This window comes from Sus scrofa, chromosome 15 (assembly GCF_000003025.6).
Source record: "Sus scrofa isolate TJ Tabasco breed Duroc chromosome 15, Sscrofa11.1, whole genome shotgun sequence".
NCBI lineage: Eukaryota > Metazoa > Chordata > Mammalia > Artiodactyla > Suidae > Sus > Sus scrofa.
Window position 1 is genome coordinate 74,309,474 of NC_010457.5, and position 19,897 is coordinate 74,329,370.

The window sequence follows — 19,897 nt, forward strand, 5'->3', positions numbered from 1 at the left end:
TTCAGTGGATGTCACTGAGCCCTGGAGAGACAGCACAGAGGAACCCTTGAGCACAGTAAAGGCTGCTCCAGGCAGCGGTGGTATCACAGCCCAGAGCAGTAGTTCCTTGCTCCTAGCTTACTACTGCATTTGTACAAAGGACCTACTTCTGGATCACCTCAACGAACAGTTATTCAGCAGTGTCCATGCTTTCTCACGGGCTGGCTGTGACATGTCCAGTGTATGACTCCCTGGCACCCAGCCTAGGGCCAGATGGTATTGGGTGCCCTATAGATGTTAGTCAAATAAATTAGCATAAACAATACAGTTCCAGGATTGAGAAAATGTCCTATATGATGAAATGGTCAACAAATCCTCTGTTGCCAGTAAAATATACCTGGAAGCCCACAGATGGCTTTTCCTATCTTCCTAATGGCACAGAATATCCCTTGGACTCCAGTGAAAAAAGTCCTATATACAACAAACTGCCTTATGAATTAATGTTGAAAAATGGTCTAGGGGCATTTGAAATGGCCAGAAATATGACAGGCAGTGGTCGTATAGTTGATGCGAAAGGAGCCATAGTGGTTCCTGATACTTTCCTATCACAGTCCACGTAGGAGATGAATTTCTCAGGGGTCACCCACTCACAAGGGAATAGCCAAGCCACACTTTCTTTGTCTTACAGGGATGTAAATCAGAAGGCAAGTGAGTAAAATCAATGTCTTTACAAGAATAAACTTGGGTCTGATCTAATTTTTAAAATTGAAACTCAGCAATGGAAGTTCCTGTTGTAGCACAGAAGGTTAAGAACTCAACTAGTATCCATGAGGATGCAGTTTCCGTCCCTGGCCTCACTCAGAGGGTTAAGGATCCAGCATTGCCGTGAGCTGTGGTGTAGATCGCAGATGCAGCTCAGATCCAGTGTTGCCGTGGCTATGATGCAGGCCAGCAGCTGCAGCTCCAATTCGACCCCTAGCCTGTGAACTTCCATATGCCGTGGGTGCGGCCATAAAGAAGAAAAAATAAAATTAAAAAATAAAAAAAATAAACTCAGTAATGGACAGCTTTTATGAGTGCAACTACATTCTGAGCACTTTCCACAAGCTTTGCTTTTATGATCCTATTTGAGCAAGGAACAACCCTGCCCAGTTGGTTCTATAGTATCTTCATCTTGTAGCTCAGAAAATAGGGCAGTGGAACTTACAGAATGTTTCCAGGACTAATCCATGGCTAGGACTAGAATCCAAGTCTTTACATTTACACTTGCCGGTCTCCAGAACCATCAAACTCAAATTTCACCACTTGGTGACTATTGCTATAAATTTCCTGTGACGTTCCCTCACAAATAACTACCACAATCTGTATATTATAACATAGAGAACCTTTTACCAAGAATACTTGCTGCTTTTATCAAAACTGGATTTTGGTCTTATCAGACACAACCTAGAATAGATTTACAAGGAGATCCTGCTGAATAGCATTGAGAACTATGTCTAGATACTCATGTCGCAACAGAAGAAAGGGTGGGGGAAAAAACTGTAACTGCAATGTATACATCTAAGGATAACCTGACCCCCTTGCTGTACAGTGGGAAAATAAAAAAAATAAAATAAAAAAAAAACTGGATTTTGCTGCATGATTTGAACCCAATTCAATTATTGGAGTCACTTTGAGTCTTAAAAAGCAGTAAGGTAATAACTGTCTTTTACTGAGTGCCTATTGTGTCTTACAAAGTCAGAGGTTTTGCAGAAATTATTTCTAATAGTATAGCCACTATTTCTAATACATTAATTACTATATTTATAGTGCATTATATTAATTAATATTAGGTTTCTAATATAACAGATATAGAAAGTGTTATATGTGAAGTTAGAGCCAGACAGAAAAGTCAGGGTTTTAAAAAAAAATGCCAATGTATTCAAATTTAATTTTTAATTGATTTTTAATTTTATTTGAGTATAGTTGACTTACAATGTTGTGTTAGTTTCAGGCGTACAGCAAAGTGAATCAGTTATACATATACATATATCCATTCTTTTTCAGATTCTTTTCCATACAGGTTATTAGAGTATTGAGTAGATTTCCCTGTACTGTACAGTAGGTCCTTATCACTTATCCATTTTCTACATCTACTGGGCATATGTTAATCCCAGCCTCCTAATTGATCTCTGCCCCCAACATTTCCTCTTTGGTAACTGTAAGTTTAATTTTGAAACTTTTGAGTCTATTTCTATTTTGTGAATAAGTTCTTTTGTAACTTTTTAAAGTAAATTCCACAGATTAGTGATCTCATATAATATTTGTCTTTCTCTTTCTTACTTTACTTAGTATAATTTCTGCATCCATCCATGCTGCTACAAATTGCATTATTTTATTCTTTTTTATGGCTGAGTAATTTTCCATTGCATATATGTAACACATCTTCTTTTTATCCATTCCTCTGTTGGTGGACATTTAGGTTGCTTTCACGTCTAGGCTATTGTAAATAGTGCTTCAGTGAACATTGGGTTTTCTCTGCATATATGCCCAGGAGTGGGATTGCTAGATCATATGGTAGTTCTATATTTAGTTTTTTAAGGAACCTCCATACTGTTCTTCATAGTGGTTGCACCAATTTCCACCAGCAGTGTAAGAAGCTTCTCTTTTTTCCACACCCTCCCCAGCATTTATTGTTTGTAGATTCTCTGTTGAAATGCCATTCTGATTGGCATTTCTCTAATAATTAGTGATGTTGCATTTCTCTAATAATTAGTGATGTTGATCATCTTTTCATGTGCTTTTTGGTCCCACTTAGTTTCATTTTCAGGCTCCAGGGGCCTCTGATCTCCCCTTCTCCCACTCTCTGCACATCTCATTTAATGCCTTTCTTCCCCCTTTATTTTCTCCACCAGCCTCCTCTCTACCTCTGCCCTCAGCTGAAACTCAAGCTTTGGCTTACTAATGGGCCATGATGAGAGTCTGGGAGAACCACCCTCAGACATGTAGGAGGAAAGGGAGATAATAGGACAGGAAATGTTAGAAAGAGAAGCCCTAGAAGGGGGAGTGTTCCAAAGAAGGGCACAAATCGCAAACAGGAGAGAGGAAAATGGAGTAAGAGGGGCAGAGAGAGAGCATGGTGGGGGTGGGGCAGCCATCGTTCTTGTGAGAAAGTGGAGGAGATAGGGAGGGGATTGTGAACCACAACAGAGTCTTTGGAAAAAAGAGGAAAAGGAAGATAACTCTCTAGAGAGCACTGATGATTTTTTAGGAAGAAGAACTGCACAGAAGGAGAAATAGCAGCTTTTCCCAGCCCAGACTGACATTTGTGTGGGAGTCTTAGTGACAGACAATCCAATCATCCCCCTGTCATTCTCACCAGTCACCACCTGTGTCTGGAAGTCATGCCCCAGGGTAATGTCTTCAAGGACTAAGCAAAAGTGAATTCTCTGGAGCCCTCCCCACTCAAGCAGCCTTCTGAATGAGGAGTCTCACTAAGGCCAGGCCAGTTTCACAGACCAGGGAGAGGGTGAGGTCAGCAGTGGGCAGGCTATTGGGCAGACATTACCTTGTCCAGATTTGGATGAGGAAAGACAATAAGTTGGAATGAGAAGGAATATGGATCAATTCATGCTAAAAACATCAAAGTCTTGGTCAGAGAGGAAAAATCAAGGACATAGGCAAGTTTTCGCCTGCCTTCAGTGAAATGTTACCAAGAGTTCAACTGAGTAGTTTGTACGTTCTTTTATTTCAATCTTGTCCATAATTTCAAACCATCACTATCAATATAGCTATTGTTTTACATATGTGGAGATGATGCTACCAGTGGTGATACTCGAGCATGTGTATAGATTTAGCTGAAAAGAGTGGTTCGTGCCTAGATGTCTTCTATGCTGCACAAAACATGGTTTTCATACTGTAGCTGTTTGAAAGTAGATACTGCCAAAACCAAGAGAGTGATGTAAAAATAAACAAAGACTTCTTAATCATTATTTTCACAAACAACTGATTTAATCATGTTGCTTTTAAACTAACAAATTAAAGGGTCGGTCGGTTTGATTAAAAACACACACACAGTCTAATTCATCTATAGACTGAACTGACTATTTTCTTGAAGAAGCAGTGGTGTGATGGTAGGAGAAGTGGCTTGGGAGTCAGGCAGCCTAAGCTCTGATTTGGGCTCTGCTTACATCCCTTGTAAGAAGCTGGGTGACCTCTAAGCCTCAGGACACTTGTACCTACATCCTGGATCAGGTGATAATCAAATGAGATAACATAGTTAGAAATAATTTCATACACTGGAAAATCCTCTCCAAAGTTTAGTCATTTCTATAGATAACTGCCACATAACCCCAAAGCCGAATATTCAACAATCCTTTGAAATGCTGATACTATATTGGATACACTTATTCATGGGAACTTTCCTATGTTTGACAACTTCTGTCCCTTTCATGAATGAATCATACTTCTTCCTAACAGTGCCCTCTATTAGCAATTTAATTCAGTACCACTGACAATAATAAGCCCAACTACTGTAGTTAATAGAAATTCTCCTTTCAATGTGATACATCTGCTGTGACATCTGTTTAAAAGCATGGAGAGGATTCAGTGTTTTCCAGCAAATTGAGTAATTACTATGTAATTACGCTATAAATTGTGCAGGCATTGATTTTCTCTCCAAATTTATCTTTTGGACATACTCAATATGAAAACCACCTGGGTTCTTCCATGATGTGTGGATCTGGTCTCAAAATGGTCAATACAAGGCCAAAAAATTAGGGTATTATCTCTAGAAAAGAGAATGGGTTGGAGAGGGAAGAAATAAAAGTGTGGAAAGGAGATGTGAATCAAGTGAGAAAGAAAGGGGAAGGATATTTTGAAGGTGGATTATCTAAGTGCTTTCTCAGTCATTTCATAAAACCTGTAAAACTGCTAACCCTTGCTGGCAGGAGAATACACAAGAGAGAGAGAGAGATCAGAAATGCAGGATTTCACCTGCTCCATGAGGGGATCCTCACTAGTCCTAGGTGTTTGAACTTTGGGAAACTTACATACGTATAGAGTAGAGGATTAATGACTTAAGAGATAGTATCTTATTAGATGCTATTAATGATCATTGTCCTTGATAACCACCCAGCTTTACAGTGGTTAAAAACTGAGACCTAACCCTTCGCTAAACGGTTACAAAGCATAGATCTGTGGTACTTCCTCTCTATCCATTTTTTCAAAGCCAATCAACAAGCATTTATTATCCACATTGTATTGAGTATGTAATGCATACAAGGCTAAATTCTTGGAAAACTCAGAATATAAATAAATAAGGCAGCAGCATGGCACGGTAGAAGAAAGGCTAGCTTTCCATTCTTCCTGACTTGAGTTTGAATCCTGGCTCTCCTGGAAAGCTGTTGGGTTGAGCCATATAAAACTTCAGGTTGAACCATATTTAAGCTGCATACATGTCAGTTTTGTATGATTCCACCAGAAGGAATTAGAAATGTTTCTTCAATATTTGAGAATTAGAAAAAAAAAGTTTATAAAATGTTCATCCAAAATGTATGTATAAATGTTTAGAAGATGTTTGTGGTGGAAGGGTAGAAACCTCCTACCCTTGGTCTCCAGAGAATATACTAAACAACACCATTACATACAGTGGAACTAGGACAAGTAAGACAGTGTCACAAAAGTCAAAGCCATGAAAGTCTCCCCTTTGACCAATGTATAATTAAAAATACAAGTTCCACTAAATATTTAAAGATAGGAATTTTATTAAAATGAGAGGACAAAGGCATTTGCTACTACATGAATATGCCAACATATATGTCCAGTTTTTAAAAGCAAAATTCTATGCCAAACACCCACCTTCAACAACTTATTAAAATCAGTTATTCTTCAGTTACATTAACATCAAGTGATGTGATTTTAAGAGCACAGCATTTTCTGAACATGTATGTCCCTCTCAGCCTTCAAAAGATAAGTCCCATTTAGGAGTGGGCTGGATTTTACAAAAATAAACCAAAAAAAGTACACACCAAATAACTTGTTACATTTATGTTGGTTCCTTTTCTTTGCGTGAGAGGAGTGGTGGCCTTCAGCAGCATCAGAGGCAACAGCATCACAAGCAGCAGCAGAGGAAGAGCTAGTACCATTTGTCAGTTTGCTAAGTAGAGACAAGAAACATGTTTAATGGCACAGAACGGTCCCTGCCTCTGTGGAATTGATGGAGAGAAGGGAATGTGATTGTTTCTTAAGGGGCAGGCAGAAGGGTGATGGGTAATTTTGCCTCCCCTCACTAAACATGCCTGTCTATCAGAGATGAATCAACACCTTAGATTACACACATTATGCAAATGACAGTGGCAGTTTGGCACCTAATGGTCTCCTACCAGAGTTTAGAGGCAGTCCCACTGTTGTCTGTGAAACGTGAAAACAAACAGACCCCTTCCCCTCCTTGCTTCTTTGTCCTTGAAATATAGTTTCCTCCATGACCAAAGCTCAGAGCTAAGCTATACGGCAATGGTGATGTCTCCTTGCAGAGGTTACAAGCGCCAAAACTCCCAGACTAGGAAATGCATTTATCAAAAACAAAAATAGAGGTACCAGTGACTCTTACAGATCATACAGTGACTCCCTCAAGGAAATTCAGTTCCTTAAACTAAATTCAGAAAGATCCTGAAGATGTTTCAGTGCCAGTGAGTCAAAAGAAAACCACTACCCAAAGGTAGCTATTTCCTGATTTGCTCACAGAAAAATGACTTCTGGCAACAACAGAACAACTATATGTAATGTTAACTCTTCTTTGCTCCCACCATTGAAAGGGGCATGTCTTAATCTGGACAGAGGAAAGCTGAAAATTACTAATCTATCCTGATATTAGTGCTATAAAAGAGAATTGACTTGACTATCCCCCATGAAGTCCCAGGGTAAAACTAGAAGACAGGTGCTGAAATTATAGGAATAGCTAGTCTGTACGTGAAATATGACGTATTTAAGTAAGCGTGATCAGATCCTAGTACAAATTCCCAAAGGAAGTTCTGGGAAATCTTCCATATCTCCTAAGATACATTCATACCTAAGATGTGATTTATCCCTGGGGTAGATGTCTTAAATTATCTTTTAAGACTACTCCCAACATTGAAATTTAGACTCTAAGGATGAAAATAGGAATTGTTGACAAAATAAGCTCAATGTTATACTTCTGTATGAGTGGAGAGTTGAACTCTATTGTAGAGTGGATTATTAACTAAAAAGAGAACTCTTCTGGACAAAATAGAGAGTGTTGGTTGCTATTTCAAGAATACGCTCTGATACAGATCAGAATTCAAAAAAAAATGAGAGAGAGAGAATCAGTTCAAAGCAATGGTGTTCTCTTGGGTCAAAGGATCATTATAACTACTCAGACTAAAAAGAGCTGCCAGTTTGTATAATGACAGTGTGTGCAACTGTCTTCTGTATAAACACTTGTGCCCAGAGTGAAAAACTTAAGTTTGAAGTCAATAAGTAGCACCCAATTGGAGTCTAAATTTTTCTTTATAGAAAGTCAGCCTGTCTGAATAATGGTCTTCTTAGTGTACATCCTTTGTAGTGGCATAAGGTGGCAGATGATGAAAGACCAGCTTACCTTGGCTTCTCCAATCTTGAAAGGTACAGTGTGGTCTCTTCCAGAAGAAAACAAGATTCTTCATGGGCTCAGAGACCTGAGTTCTAGCTTTAGGTTGCACTGGTTCTTTTACTGGTATCACAAATGGTTAATGTCTCAACAGACTTTCTCTCCGTAAAATGTAGTAATGAAGTTACTAAACATTGAAATCCTTATTATGCAAGCTAAGAAACTCCACCACTGCCTTTCATGCTGTCATTCATTTCATCAAGAATGACAGGTTGATAAGTACAATTGACCCTTGAGCAACACAGGTTTGAACTGCATAGGTCCACTTACATGTGGATATTTTTCATTAAAGATAGTACCTGTATTTTTATTTTACAGATCTTTCAGTATATGGGAAAGTTTGCATTCAATTATAGATGATGATATGTGGAATCACAAGAACTGTGGTTTGAGTCCTGATTCTATCCAAATTGTTTGTCAGTTCCTTTGGTTTTGAGGCAGAGATAGCGGTGCATGAATTTTGGAGTGCTCTGGGGTTGGTGCCCTCACCTCCGAGTTGTTCAAGGGTCAACTATATAGCTATGTCATAGTCGGAACCTCCTTGAACAACTTTTTTAAAAAGCTTTTCAAAAAAGCTACTCCAGAGCAATCTCCTCCATCCAGTGTTAGAACACAATATGGATCTTCACCCTTAAGACAAAGTCAGCTTCTCTGGTTGATTCACATCTGACCTGTGATTGTTGTCAGCCTCATTTGTGTCTGAATGGACATGAAAAATTTGAGACAGTGTCTTTCTATGCCTTTAGGGTAAGAAAGGCAATGGGATGAAACCTCCCATTTGGCAAATTCCCCAGAGACCCTGAGATTATGTGGGTAGTTTTTCACATTCTCCTGTTAGCACACCTGGCCTCCGTGGCAGTGCCCCACTTGCTGAGTAGCTTCTGCAAAATGTGCAAGTAGAACGTATCCTCCATCTAATGAGGACTAGGGGCCCATTCCAGCCTCCCTCTCTTCCTAGCAGCAGGTGAGAACCCGTACCAGGCTGTTTTTGAGCCAACAGCCACTGAAGCCCTGTTCCTAATTAGGAAAATAAAATGCCCCTGACAAAGATACAAGAAATCCAAATGTCTACAGTGAATACCGATCTTGAGATTCTGTATTTGCTGCCAAGAGATATCTCAGTAGGAAAAATATGGGAAACCACAGGAAATAAGAATGGAAGGCTAATTTATTTAAGTAATTTTCCCTGCCCTAATGTGGTTCCTTTAAAATATGATTGTCTCCTTTTTTGGCTTGTTTTTGCTTAATTAAACACTAGAAACTATTAACTTGATTTGGTCCAGGTTTTTAAACACTTGAGTAGAATGTGGTTTGGCGTAAATGGTAAAGAAGCTGAAAAAAGCCTAAATGAATTAAAATGTATTCCCTGCACTGAGCTATATAAAGATACATAATATTGCAAAAGTTGTTTTGTACATAGACTAGCCAGGACTTGTTTCATCACATCTTCTATAAGACAATAAAAGCCAGTGGGTACAACAAAACAAAACATAAGAGAAACTCTTGAGGTCTCTCCAGTTCTTTTGATTTAAGCCTGAGTGGAAAGCTCCAGAGGAAAGCAGCAACCACGACATTTCAGTAACTCATGCTGATGCCTGGCAAATAACACTGCACTGCCCATGCCACGTGACTCCGCTGTCTCTCCTATATCCATCTGCACTGAGCAATGCACCTCCATATCTCATGCATACATTTATGCCACATGTATTTCATCACAACACTATATTGAAATAAATTGCAAGTAACTGCTCTCTAGACTCTAGCTCCTTCTATCCCCAGGAACCAGCAGAGCACCTGTGCACAGCAGTAACAATAATGGCATCCTTATTGAAAATAAATCATATTAAAATATTTAAAGAGATTTATAATTTTTTAAATATTAAAACTAGTAACACTGTCTATTAAATACATGTTTGCCAAGACTGATATTGAGAGCTTTCCTGATATTCATTTCATTTAATCTTCATGAATTTGAAATAGGCCACTTTTCCTGTATTTCAGCTGAGAAAATAATTACAGAACAGTGATACAGGTGGTAAATGGCAGAATTTGAACTCAAGTTATCTGACTACACTATAGTTTTAACCCGTCACAGTACTATCTCATGGTACAAATCCCTTAACAACTGCTTTTCAAATTACCAACAAAATCCAAAATCCTGGGAATTAAAAACTAAAAGCTTATAGCTGCAAATTTTCATAAATATTTTACTGTAGAGATAGCCAAGACATTTATAGTCCAATATGACCTCCTTTGTATGAAAGATTTCTTCAAGGTGCTTCAGTGGAGTTCCCACTGTTGCTCAGTGGGTTAAGAACCCAACATATTGTCCCTGAGGATGTGGGTTTAATCCCTGGCCTCACTCAGTGGATTAAGGATCCGGCGTTGTCATGAGCTGTGGTGTAGGTCACAGACATGGCTCGGATCTGACATTGCTGTGGTTGTAGATTAAGCCAGCGGCTGCATTTCAGATTTGACCCCTAGCCTGGGAATTTCCACATGCTGCAGGTGCGGCCACAAAAAAACAAACAAACAAAAAAAAAGGTGCTTCTCTTAGGGAAAGGAGGATGACAGGCAATCAGAATGTGATGATTTCAGCCTTTTGATAACCATTTCTATTTTGGTGCAGAAGTTATTATCTATGTTGTAAGTGATATGGGCATTCATTTCAGAACAAGCTCTGAGAAAAATAACCTGGGAGACTTCGCACAAAACAGGCAACCATCCTAAAGGCCCCTAGATCCCATACTGTTCTCATCCCAAGAGCCAGAGGGTTGAGTTAGTGCTATTCTGTAGAGTTGACCCATAAATTGCAGGTTTCAATGGCATGTATTGTTCCTCTGAGATATTAGTTGCTGGAGAGTAAGTTGTAGCTGCAGATTGATGAGTGAGCTCGGGGAGTTATAACCATGAGTATGACTTCAGGGACTCCAAGCAGCAGATCATTGTTGGTTCCTTTGTTCTCTGACAACAAAATTGAGACATGTGACATTTCTAGGACATGGCTTTATAGAACCAAGAACACTATCATCTGTTCTAATATTCACATCACTGAAATCTCTGAGAATGCTAACAGGAAACTTGAGGAGAGCAGGAAGCCTGTTAAGACTAAATATGCAACAGTGGAAGGATGATTACATAAATGAAATATGGCAGTCATTGAAAATGAAGTGGCATGAGACTAGGTAATAGCATGCAAAAGTGTCAATGCTGCTTGCTAAGTGGAAAAAAAGCCCATGAAAATGTCCACATAACATGATCCTATATTTATAAATGAAAATATATAAAATGCAAAGAAAAGATCTACATCTGCTTGTCAACAGTGCTTAGATCTGCTTGATGAGATTATGGGTGATTTTTATTGTCTTTGTGTTTATTTTGATCCTCTAAATTTTCTGCCTTGAGTGTGCATCCTTTTTGTACTACTAAAACAAAAGCTTTCTCTAAAGCTTAAGCCTTAAAATACACTGTTAGAAAGAGAAAAGTTAAGAAAGTTAAGAGTAATAAGGTACTTGGCTAACAAGAATTTTTTTAAATGGATACTCTAGTAGGATTATATTCACCTCACAAAGTAATCAAGAGACCGTGACCAGCTTGCCTTTTTTTAAGCTGTTTTTTAAGAAACAAGAAATACTATAACAAAAAAGTGATTATCATTTTACAATTCCAGAAGGGAAGTCATGGTGCATCTTAACTGTCCAGTAGACCACAACATCCCAAACTGTATTCTCAAGATGCTCCTAATAATAGCAGAATTCATTGAGCCATGTTATAGCTCTGTATTGTGATTTCCAGAGGAATAGATCATATTAAAGGCCCTGAGCCATCCTGCAGTAAGTATGTCTGAAAAACATTCATTTAACCCAGTATTTCTCGCAACCCAAAATAATAAGAATGTGGTATAACTCTAGCTAAAAGCACTTTGGAAAAACCTCCTTCTTCAAATTAGAGGAATACATTATTCCTATTGGGAATTTACTTACTTGCTTAGTTGGCTCTCTGACACAAGTGGAAAATAAATAATAATCTTGATTTTTTATAATTGTCCCAGAAACCATGCTCTAAGCTCCCTAGGGACCCAGAGGCATTGACACTTCTCTATTGGTCTGGAATTGACATAGGCCCAGGGAACCATGGAGCCCATTATTGCTGTTGTACATTATGCCTTGAAAACCTTCCAGTTAGTAGAGGGTTTATTCTTCTTTCCTTTCCTATTACCCAAAATGTGAAGTATCCTCTTGAATCTGGCAACATATTGTCTCTATAAAGAATTTCCAAGCATACTAATATCAACCTAACAATGGCACTGAAGATAATTTTCTGAAAGGGCAAATTTGGCAGTGAAATTATGTCATCTCCAAGCTTTTCAATGTATATATTCTTAGCAGCAGCTCAGATATGACATGAGGTGAAGCATCTTGTTATGGGATTTCATAGAAGAACACAGCACAGTAGAGATTGCAAATAATGACTGTGGCTATGGTAACCCAAGGTGAAAAGCACGATTTGCATCACTTTATCACTCCTTAGAGATCCAATTTACACGTTACTGCTGTAACTGGACAAGATGGATATAATCACAAATGACCCACCACAACAGCAAGCCAGATAATTTATAAAAAATCGGTTCAGAAAGACATTCAGGAAAGAATAATTTGAGGATTTGACTGTTGACAACTTGTGAAAAACTTTGAAAAATATCCACCTCAGAAAATTTGCGAATTCTATATTATGTTTCCTGAATTTCTCTTATTAATGCTGAGTTACTGTGTGTATATGGGTGCATTTTATTGTCACCCATAGAAACTTTATTTCTTACTCAGAAAATGTATTTTTAATCTGGAATCATTATAACTAGGCCACGAGTTCAGGCATTAAAATAAGGCAAAATTTTGCCTGGAATGGTATAGTGAAAATGGCCAGGCATAAGAAAAGTTATCATACATTCAGACTACAAAGTACTTTTTGGTGTATCTTTCCAGCACATCACACAAATAGTTCATGTAGAATATGGTTTACTTATCTATGGTATCTCAGCAAAAGGCTCTTGTTGATGCTGCTCTTGGATGATGGATTACTGTTTATGGCTATCTAAAAGCCATTTACTCAGCAATTATTTATTCATCAACTACAGCATTTCTTGTACTATGCTATCATGCTTAGGCATAAGGATAAAGATAGCCATAATAATGAGAGTAATAAAAATAGTTATAAAGCCAGATAAAATCTTTGCCCTTATAGAAGTTACAATTTATCAAAGAGAAACAGTTAAAAGTGGTTAAGGAAACTAGCCTATTGATTGAGGCGTTTTTCTGTATGACATACAATCAACCTAAAATGAAATCAGAGGTGAAGTTAGGAAAGTATCTTGAAGATGAAGAAATGATGAAAGGTATGATGAAGAAGATAAGCAATGACTCCCTTTGCATTCTCAATTATAATCACACTCTTACCAAGAATCCAAGAGTTTGCTGTACTGGACAGCTGCCTATTCTTGGGGAAAAAAAATCAAACAATTTAACACGTTTGTTTCTTTGCAAGTGCTTTCCTCTTATTGACTGTCTCTTCCCCACAAGCAATTGTTATCCTACTGAGATTTCATTTTTAAAATTTGGAAATCTAAGTCAAATTTTCTCTCTTCCATGAATTTAACCCAGTCATACCCATCAACAATTAACTATTTCAGTTATAGTAGCATAATTAAGTCTTCCTTATTTCTTCTCAAATAAATTATGATTAATATAACTATAAGCTCCTTAAAGGCAGGGAATTTTCATTTCAATTTGTATATTTAGTGTAGTATTTATAAATTTTAATCATGAGGTTGTCAAATAGAATGAGTGAATAAGTACAAACAAAAATGTAGTGGTCCATTTCAGTATCACAAAAAGGACAGAGAGTAAGTTGTCAGCCTGTCTCCAGAATTGAGAGAGGCACATGTATGATGCCATGTATAATTGTATAAGTAAATTGACACATCATCGCAAAAAAGAACCAAATGAATTCTCAGCAACTTTTTGAGAGTGTATTTTTGGAGTCCTATCCCTAAAGGAAAGCTGTGTGGTTTTTAGTGAATTCATCTTGGAGAATGGGGCATAAGAGTTACCTGAAAGAAATAATCAGTTGTCATTCAGGGCATCTTGCCCCAAGCAAGATCACAGTAAGAGAGCCAGGTGACATGCAGTCCAAAGACACATGCTATACGTTCTCACATTCCATGGAGAGAGAAAACAGAGTTTCAAACATAATCCTTATTTCAAAAGGCTGCACCTCACATGGGCAGTGCTATGTAGCATTTTACAAAATGAGTACAGCAGGGACTTATTTATTTTATGGTGCTTGGTAGTTCTCTCAAGTAATGTTTAAGTGGCCAGCAATTAATAATAATAGAAATTAAATTTTATATTCCATTTTAAGTCTTACCACGTACCCCCCACACACCTGCCAACCAGCCTAAAAATTAGATCGTCATCTCATTTTATACTTCAAGAAGTAGAGCGAATGGTGTATGCCCTGGGGTTCTCAGCTACAAACAACAGAATCCACTCTCTCAGGTTAAGGAGAAAGGTCCTTATCCAAAGGTGTTAGTTAGTTCATGGACTCTCTGAGAGGACAAGACCCAGGTTTGGTTACTAACCTGTTAGAGCAGCATGGCTATGAACAACATAGCTCACACAGTGCCTGACAATTATTTGGAGCTGTTTTGGAGGACACATCATTGCTTCTACTGCCTCTATTCACCCCTACAGTGTTCGCATTTGGAGGCTGGAAATTCCATCACAGAAGTTCTGGAAGAGACAGGTACCTCTGTCAGTCCATGGGCTTTCCAGTTAATCCAAATGACCAGAAAGCACCTGCCATCTTATGTTGCTTACTCCTGCATCTTTGTCTTGCCCAGAGGCTTCTGATTGGTGGAAACTAGGTCATATGACTTTATCCTAGTTGTAAAGGGACCTGGGAAATTAGTGTGGACTTTAGCTTCTTTTACAGCTGGCCCATTTCCTGGAAGAAAAGCTGTAGCTTTGGAATAGGAAATCAGTTAGCTTATCTACCAAATCTGCCGTAACTAGAGATTTACTTGATTACAGGCACATAGCTAGTAAGTGGCAGAGCCTCAGATGCCAAGTCTTACACTCTTCCCAAAATAAAAATGACTGCTTCATTATGGTAGAGATGAGTAGCTCATCTGGCCTTCAGAACTTAATTAAAATATCCCTTAAGAGCCACTGTTTCCTTTTGACATAGAATTGCATGAGCTCTCAGCATCATTATTGGTTTGGCTTTCTGGATATCTTAATATTGTGAAGGGAGTAGCCTTGCAAACAAAGATGAGCCCTTCATCCTTTCTTCAGTTCTCATTAAAAAATAATAACTTCACATCTACATTATGAAATTATAGATCTCAGGGCCAGAAAGATTCTCAAAGCCATGATAAGAGTCACAGAAGCTATAAGTCAATTTTCTCTGTTTCTCAGATTACTCTATGGGTAATTTTTTATTAGAGGAAATAAGAAAAATAAACATGTAGATTTGTGTTTCAATCCAGGTTTAATCACTCACTAGCTATAAAATATTGGGGCAAATTGCTTAATCTCTTTGGGTCTATTTCCTCTTCTATAAAATGGGAACAAGGAGGCCTGTTTATTAACATTGTTAGCAAGATCTTAAGTAAATTCTAGAGAACAGTATAGATGTGAGCAGAGGCAGGGGAAGCAATGGTGTGTCTTTTAAATATGTAAAATGGGAGTTCCCGTCGTGACGCAGTGGTTAACGAATCCGACTAGGAACCATGAGGTTGCGGGTTCGGTCCCTGCCCTTGCTCAGTGGGTTAACGATCCGGCGTTGCCGTGAGCTGTGGTGTAGGTCGCAGATGCGGCTTGGATCCCGCGTTGCTGTGCCTCTGGCGTAGGCCGGTGGCTACAGCTCCGATTAGACCCCTAGCCTGGGAACCTCCATATGCCGCGGGAGCGGCCCAAGAAATAGCAACAACAACAACAACAAAAGACAAAAGACAAAAAAATAAATAAATAAATAAATAAATATGTAAAATGTATGAATAAATAGTTATTTGTAAAGTGCTTTATATAGTCCTAACAAATAGTAAGTAATGGTTAAATAGAAACTATTATTTAAAATATTATTTCAATACTTAAGGTGATAATCTTGATTTCATAACTGTTAATAACCATGTGCCAGGATAATCTATCCAGTCATAAAAATGGTTACAGTATTTACCGAAGAAACATAATGTAGAACAGCAAGTGAGATTTTTCTCCTCTGGTTTCTGATGGTTTTACATTTGTATGGTTCCATGTGTTTTTTTTTTTTTTTTTTTTAAAAAGACTCCTTTTACAACTGACCTGTTTCCAATTATACTTAAAGATCTTTCCCAAATTCTACTTTTACAAAACTTCCAAACTGTCTGATGGGTTTTCAAATTATATAATAAGGGGAAAGGAAAGCAAATAGCTTGAAATCTCTTAGAAAAGTCACCTGTACCATCTGTCTATGACTTACTGAAAAATATAACTATAAAATGCAGTCTTTAAACAAAAAATAGCCTCAGAATTTCATGGAAAGTCATCTCTAATGGGCCAAGTAAAAACATGCTTTGAATAGGACTTTACAACATTTTAACAGTTGCAGAAACAGCCTGACATTGCAAATATAATGAAAAGTAAAACCTCTCATATGCATTGGTGAACAAAAAGCACAGAATCATTTTTTAATTTTTTGTGTTATTAGCAAAACCTGTCCTATACGCCTTTTGAGTTTGTCTATTATGCAAACATCCCTGTTTAAGAAACTGGACTTAAATGCTTGTGTTCTGAAATACATTATCTACAACAGGGATAAAAAGCAAAAAGCAGCAGGAAGGCAAATGTGTCCCTGCTTTTGTACAGATTTACATGTTTATCCTGCCTGAGAGAGAGAGAATAGTGCTGAAAATGGGAAGAGATGTCAAGGTTGTAGGTCTCTGTGCCACCTTTCTGGTGAATACTGTTGGAAAGTTAACAGCAGAAGCCTTTTCTCAAAAGAATGGCTCCTCACATGATGAGACTGACAGAGGGCACTGAGTCCTGCTTTGAAGTATGTACAGAGCAGGCAGAAGAGGGATGGAGAGAAGAACAAAGGACCACCAGGAAGGTGAGCAGAGAAACAGGAGAATGCAGGAGGAAGAAATCCTAGGCTAGAGCTGAAAGAGGAGAGGGAGCAAGTGTATGAAAAGCAGCCAAGAACAGAGAGAACATCACATGGCATCTTGAGAACCTACAAGAGTTAAATGGCTGAGGAAATGGAGAAAAGCAGGAGGAAGCAGTCAGTTAGGGGCTCTGGATATGAAACAAACGAGAAAAACATGACTCTAATTGAATGTGCTGCCAGGATCAAGAAGAGATTTTCTTGTTACTCTTGTCATTTCTCTAAGCAAAGGCAGATAAGCACTTGTGAAGACAGAAGAGGAGCTGGTGGAAATGGAAAGGCTGCAAACACCAAACCTAGAAGAGGCCATACTCAAGGGTGTTGAGAAGATATGGACCAGTGGCAACATTTCTGATTAGTGAGGATTAATGCAGTTTTGTTTGTTTGTTTTCTTTTTTGGCCACACCCACTGCTTGTAGAAGTTCCCAGGCCAGAGATCAAATCAGAGCCACAGCTGTGGCAATACCAGGTCCTTAACCCACTGTGCCACAGCAAGAACTCCTAATGGAGTTTTTAAACTAAGAGAGATTTTTAGGGGGCATGAGGGAATGTTTCCAAAGAGATTTCATGGCAGAGCTACAACTTCTCTTGTCCCGGAGACAAATTGTCTTAGTCCCTCTGAAAAGGAGACCTTACCCCAGAACATTTAAAGGCACAGGGGTAAAGAAGAAAGATGACAGGCAACAGTGGGGGGGTTAGGCAGTGGGGAGAGAGAATGGAGAAATGACACACAAATGAGAATTGAACCCAAAGCCCATGGGAGAGATTAATATTGTAATCCCTGCCCGTGGAATCCAAGCTAGAGGTGTTCAGGGCAGGCTCATACAGATTCAAGAGCTATGTGAGGTTGATTGAAGTGCTTCAAGGCACCAGTAGGGTAAAAATTGGCAGGCTGGGTCTAACCATTGGGGAAGTAAGAATATTTAGCAAAAAAAAAAAGGAAGTTGTAAACAGTAGTCAGTTTACCAATTATTTTCAAATTTTTGAGATTTGACCCTTGCACTGACCCTGCAAAGTATGTCCAGATGTTCTCATTCTCATTTTATAGATAAGGAAACAAGGCAGAGAGATGTACTGAGTTCAGAACCCATGACTAAAAACTGGAAGTTGAATCCAGTTCTTCCAGTGCCATAAGATTGACTGCCTATGGAATAATTTCCACCGAGCATACACATGAAATTATTTAGGGCTCTTATGTATTCCAACAAAGTGATATTGTATAAAGGGGCATTCGAGTTAGAAAGGGAAAATAAAAATTGCAAGTTCTCATCCATATATTATCAGTCACTGCATGGTACTTACATCATTCTTTGAAATAGGACCTAAAATAATATAACATCTCCCTGATGAGCCATCAAAGAACTATCTCTCGTTAGTCTTTCTATATTTTAGATAGTACATAAACTAACATCTTTCTGGTTTCTATAAGCAGCTGTCTATATCAGCCGCCATCCCCAAAAAAATAGTGGGCCAAGTGAAAACTCTTTTTGGTATCATATAGCTCATCATTTTTAAATTCTCCCAGCTGCTGTTTGTATTAGTAGGATGTCTTTCCTCGCATGCTCTTCCACAATTGTAATAAAACATCCTGGCATTTCCTTTCCCAGTGGAGAAGCCCTAACAGAGACCCGACCACATTACCAGGCTCCCAAGCTCCTGTGATTAAATAAGTGATTGCTCTGCCCATCTTTAAAAATGTATCTCATATAAGGCCACCAAGACACAGTATCCATCATTGCAAAGGAAGCCAAGCATTTATTTTAAATAATGAGATATCCTCGTTCTCATTTTTCCCTGAGAGGATTGTAGCCATGTTTAAAAATTCCCTGAATTCTAGAACTAGGGCAACGCATTGATTTGAAGAAAGCTATAATCTTTCCTTCTAATTTGAAGTGCACGTTTTCTGCAATGAAAGAGAGTGTAGCTTGCAGAATAGCAAGAGCCCTAAGCCCACACAAAGGCATCCTCATCCCAACCACTCCTCTCTCGAGTTGGCTCCATTCTTCTGGATGCAGGGATTTACAAAGACCTTTTCAATAAATTTCAAGGTATATTGAACTGAAAGGAGAAAGGTTCAAATAATTTCTTCCAGATGGGGGAGGGAAGTGATTTCAACTGCCAAGTCAATTTCAACGCATATTACTTTTTGCTTTTTGCCACTTTCTCGTTGCAAGTGATCCGCGGGGTAAGTTCAATTATGGGATCTCTTTGAAAGGATTCACAATTAAATTTTTTAAAAGGAACATATTAGCTCTTTGTCTTTCTGAGCCGGAGGAGTCAGAACACCTACTTCTACAAGCATTCAGGGATTTCAGCATCTGTGGGTACGGTACCTTCTATGGCCAACGAGGCTTACTTCAAAGAAAGGCTGGGAGAGAAAGCCAGCCCTCTGTGATTTGGAGAGATAATAAGTTAGCAAGCTGTATCACATAATGGTTTATGAAATTCTTCCTTCAAGGACCATTATCTAGTGTTAATAGCGCTTTATTTCTTCCTCTCCCGTGCTTATTTAGAGCATAATTACAAGAGAGCAAGAGGAAAGGAGGGAGTTAGCCGTCAAAATAACCGTTCACCAAATTAATGCAGCTGAGTAGACTCTCTGGCCTGTGGGGCTCCTTTATCAATTAGTTCTGTTGCGGACTGAGTTCCCATATTTCCCCACAGAATGAAGGTTCTTTGATTTCACTGATTCACCAGCTCTGAGGAAATCATTTGAGAAAAAAACATTTTTCAGAACGAATCTCTTTGACCGCTCTCACTCTCGTGATGTGCTGTATAGCCAGCTTCTCATTCATTTAAAAAGCATTTCATAAGGACTAGTATTAAGCCCTTTCTCTCTCTCTCCCTTTCTAAATTTTGGTCTTCTTTTCATCCCTCTCTTTTAACTGGTTAAGAATGGGCTTATTTATTTCAACCGGTTTATCTTTCTACACCATGGTTTTAAAATTAACTATGTGGGGAGTTCCCGTCATGGCGCAGTGGTTAACGAATCCAACTAGGAACCATGAGGTTGCGGGTTCGGTCCCTGCCCTTGCTCAGTGGGTTAACGATCCGGCGTTGCTGTGAGCTGTG

General features: G+C 38.6%; 1 protein-coding gene across 8 annotated transcripts in view; it reads left to right on the forward strand.

The window, feature by feature from the left end:
- B3GALT1 (beta-1,3-galactosyltransferase 1) overlaps positions 1-19,897 on the forward strand; it is a 567,228-nt gene that overhangs the window by 536,641 nt on the left and 10,690 nt on the right. The gene's annotated exons all lie outside the window — the stretch shown is intronic.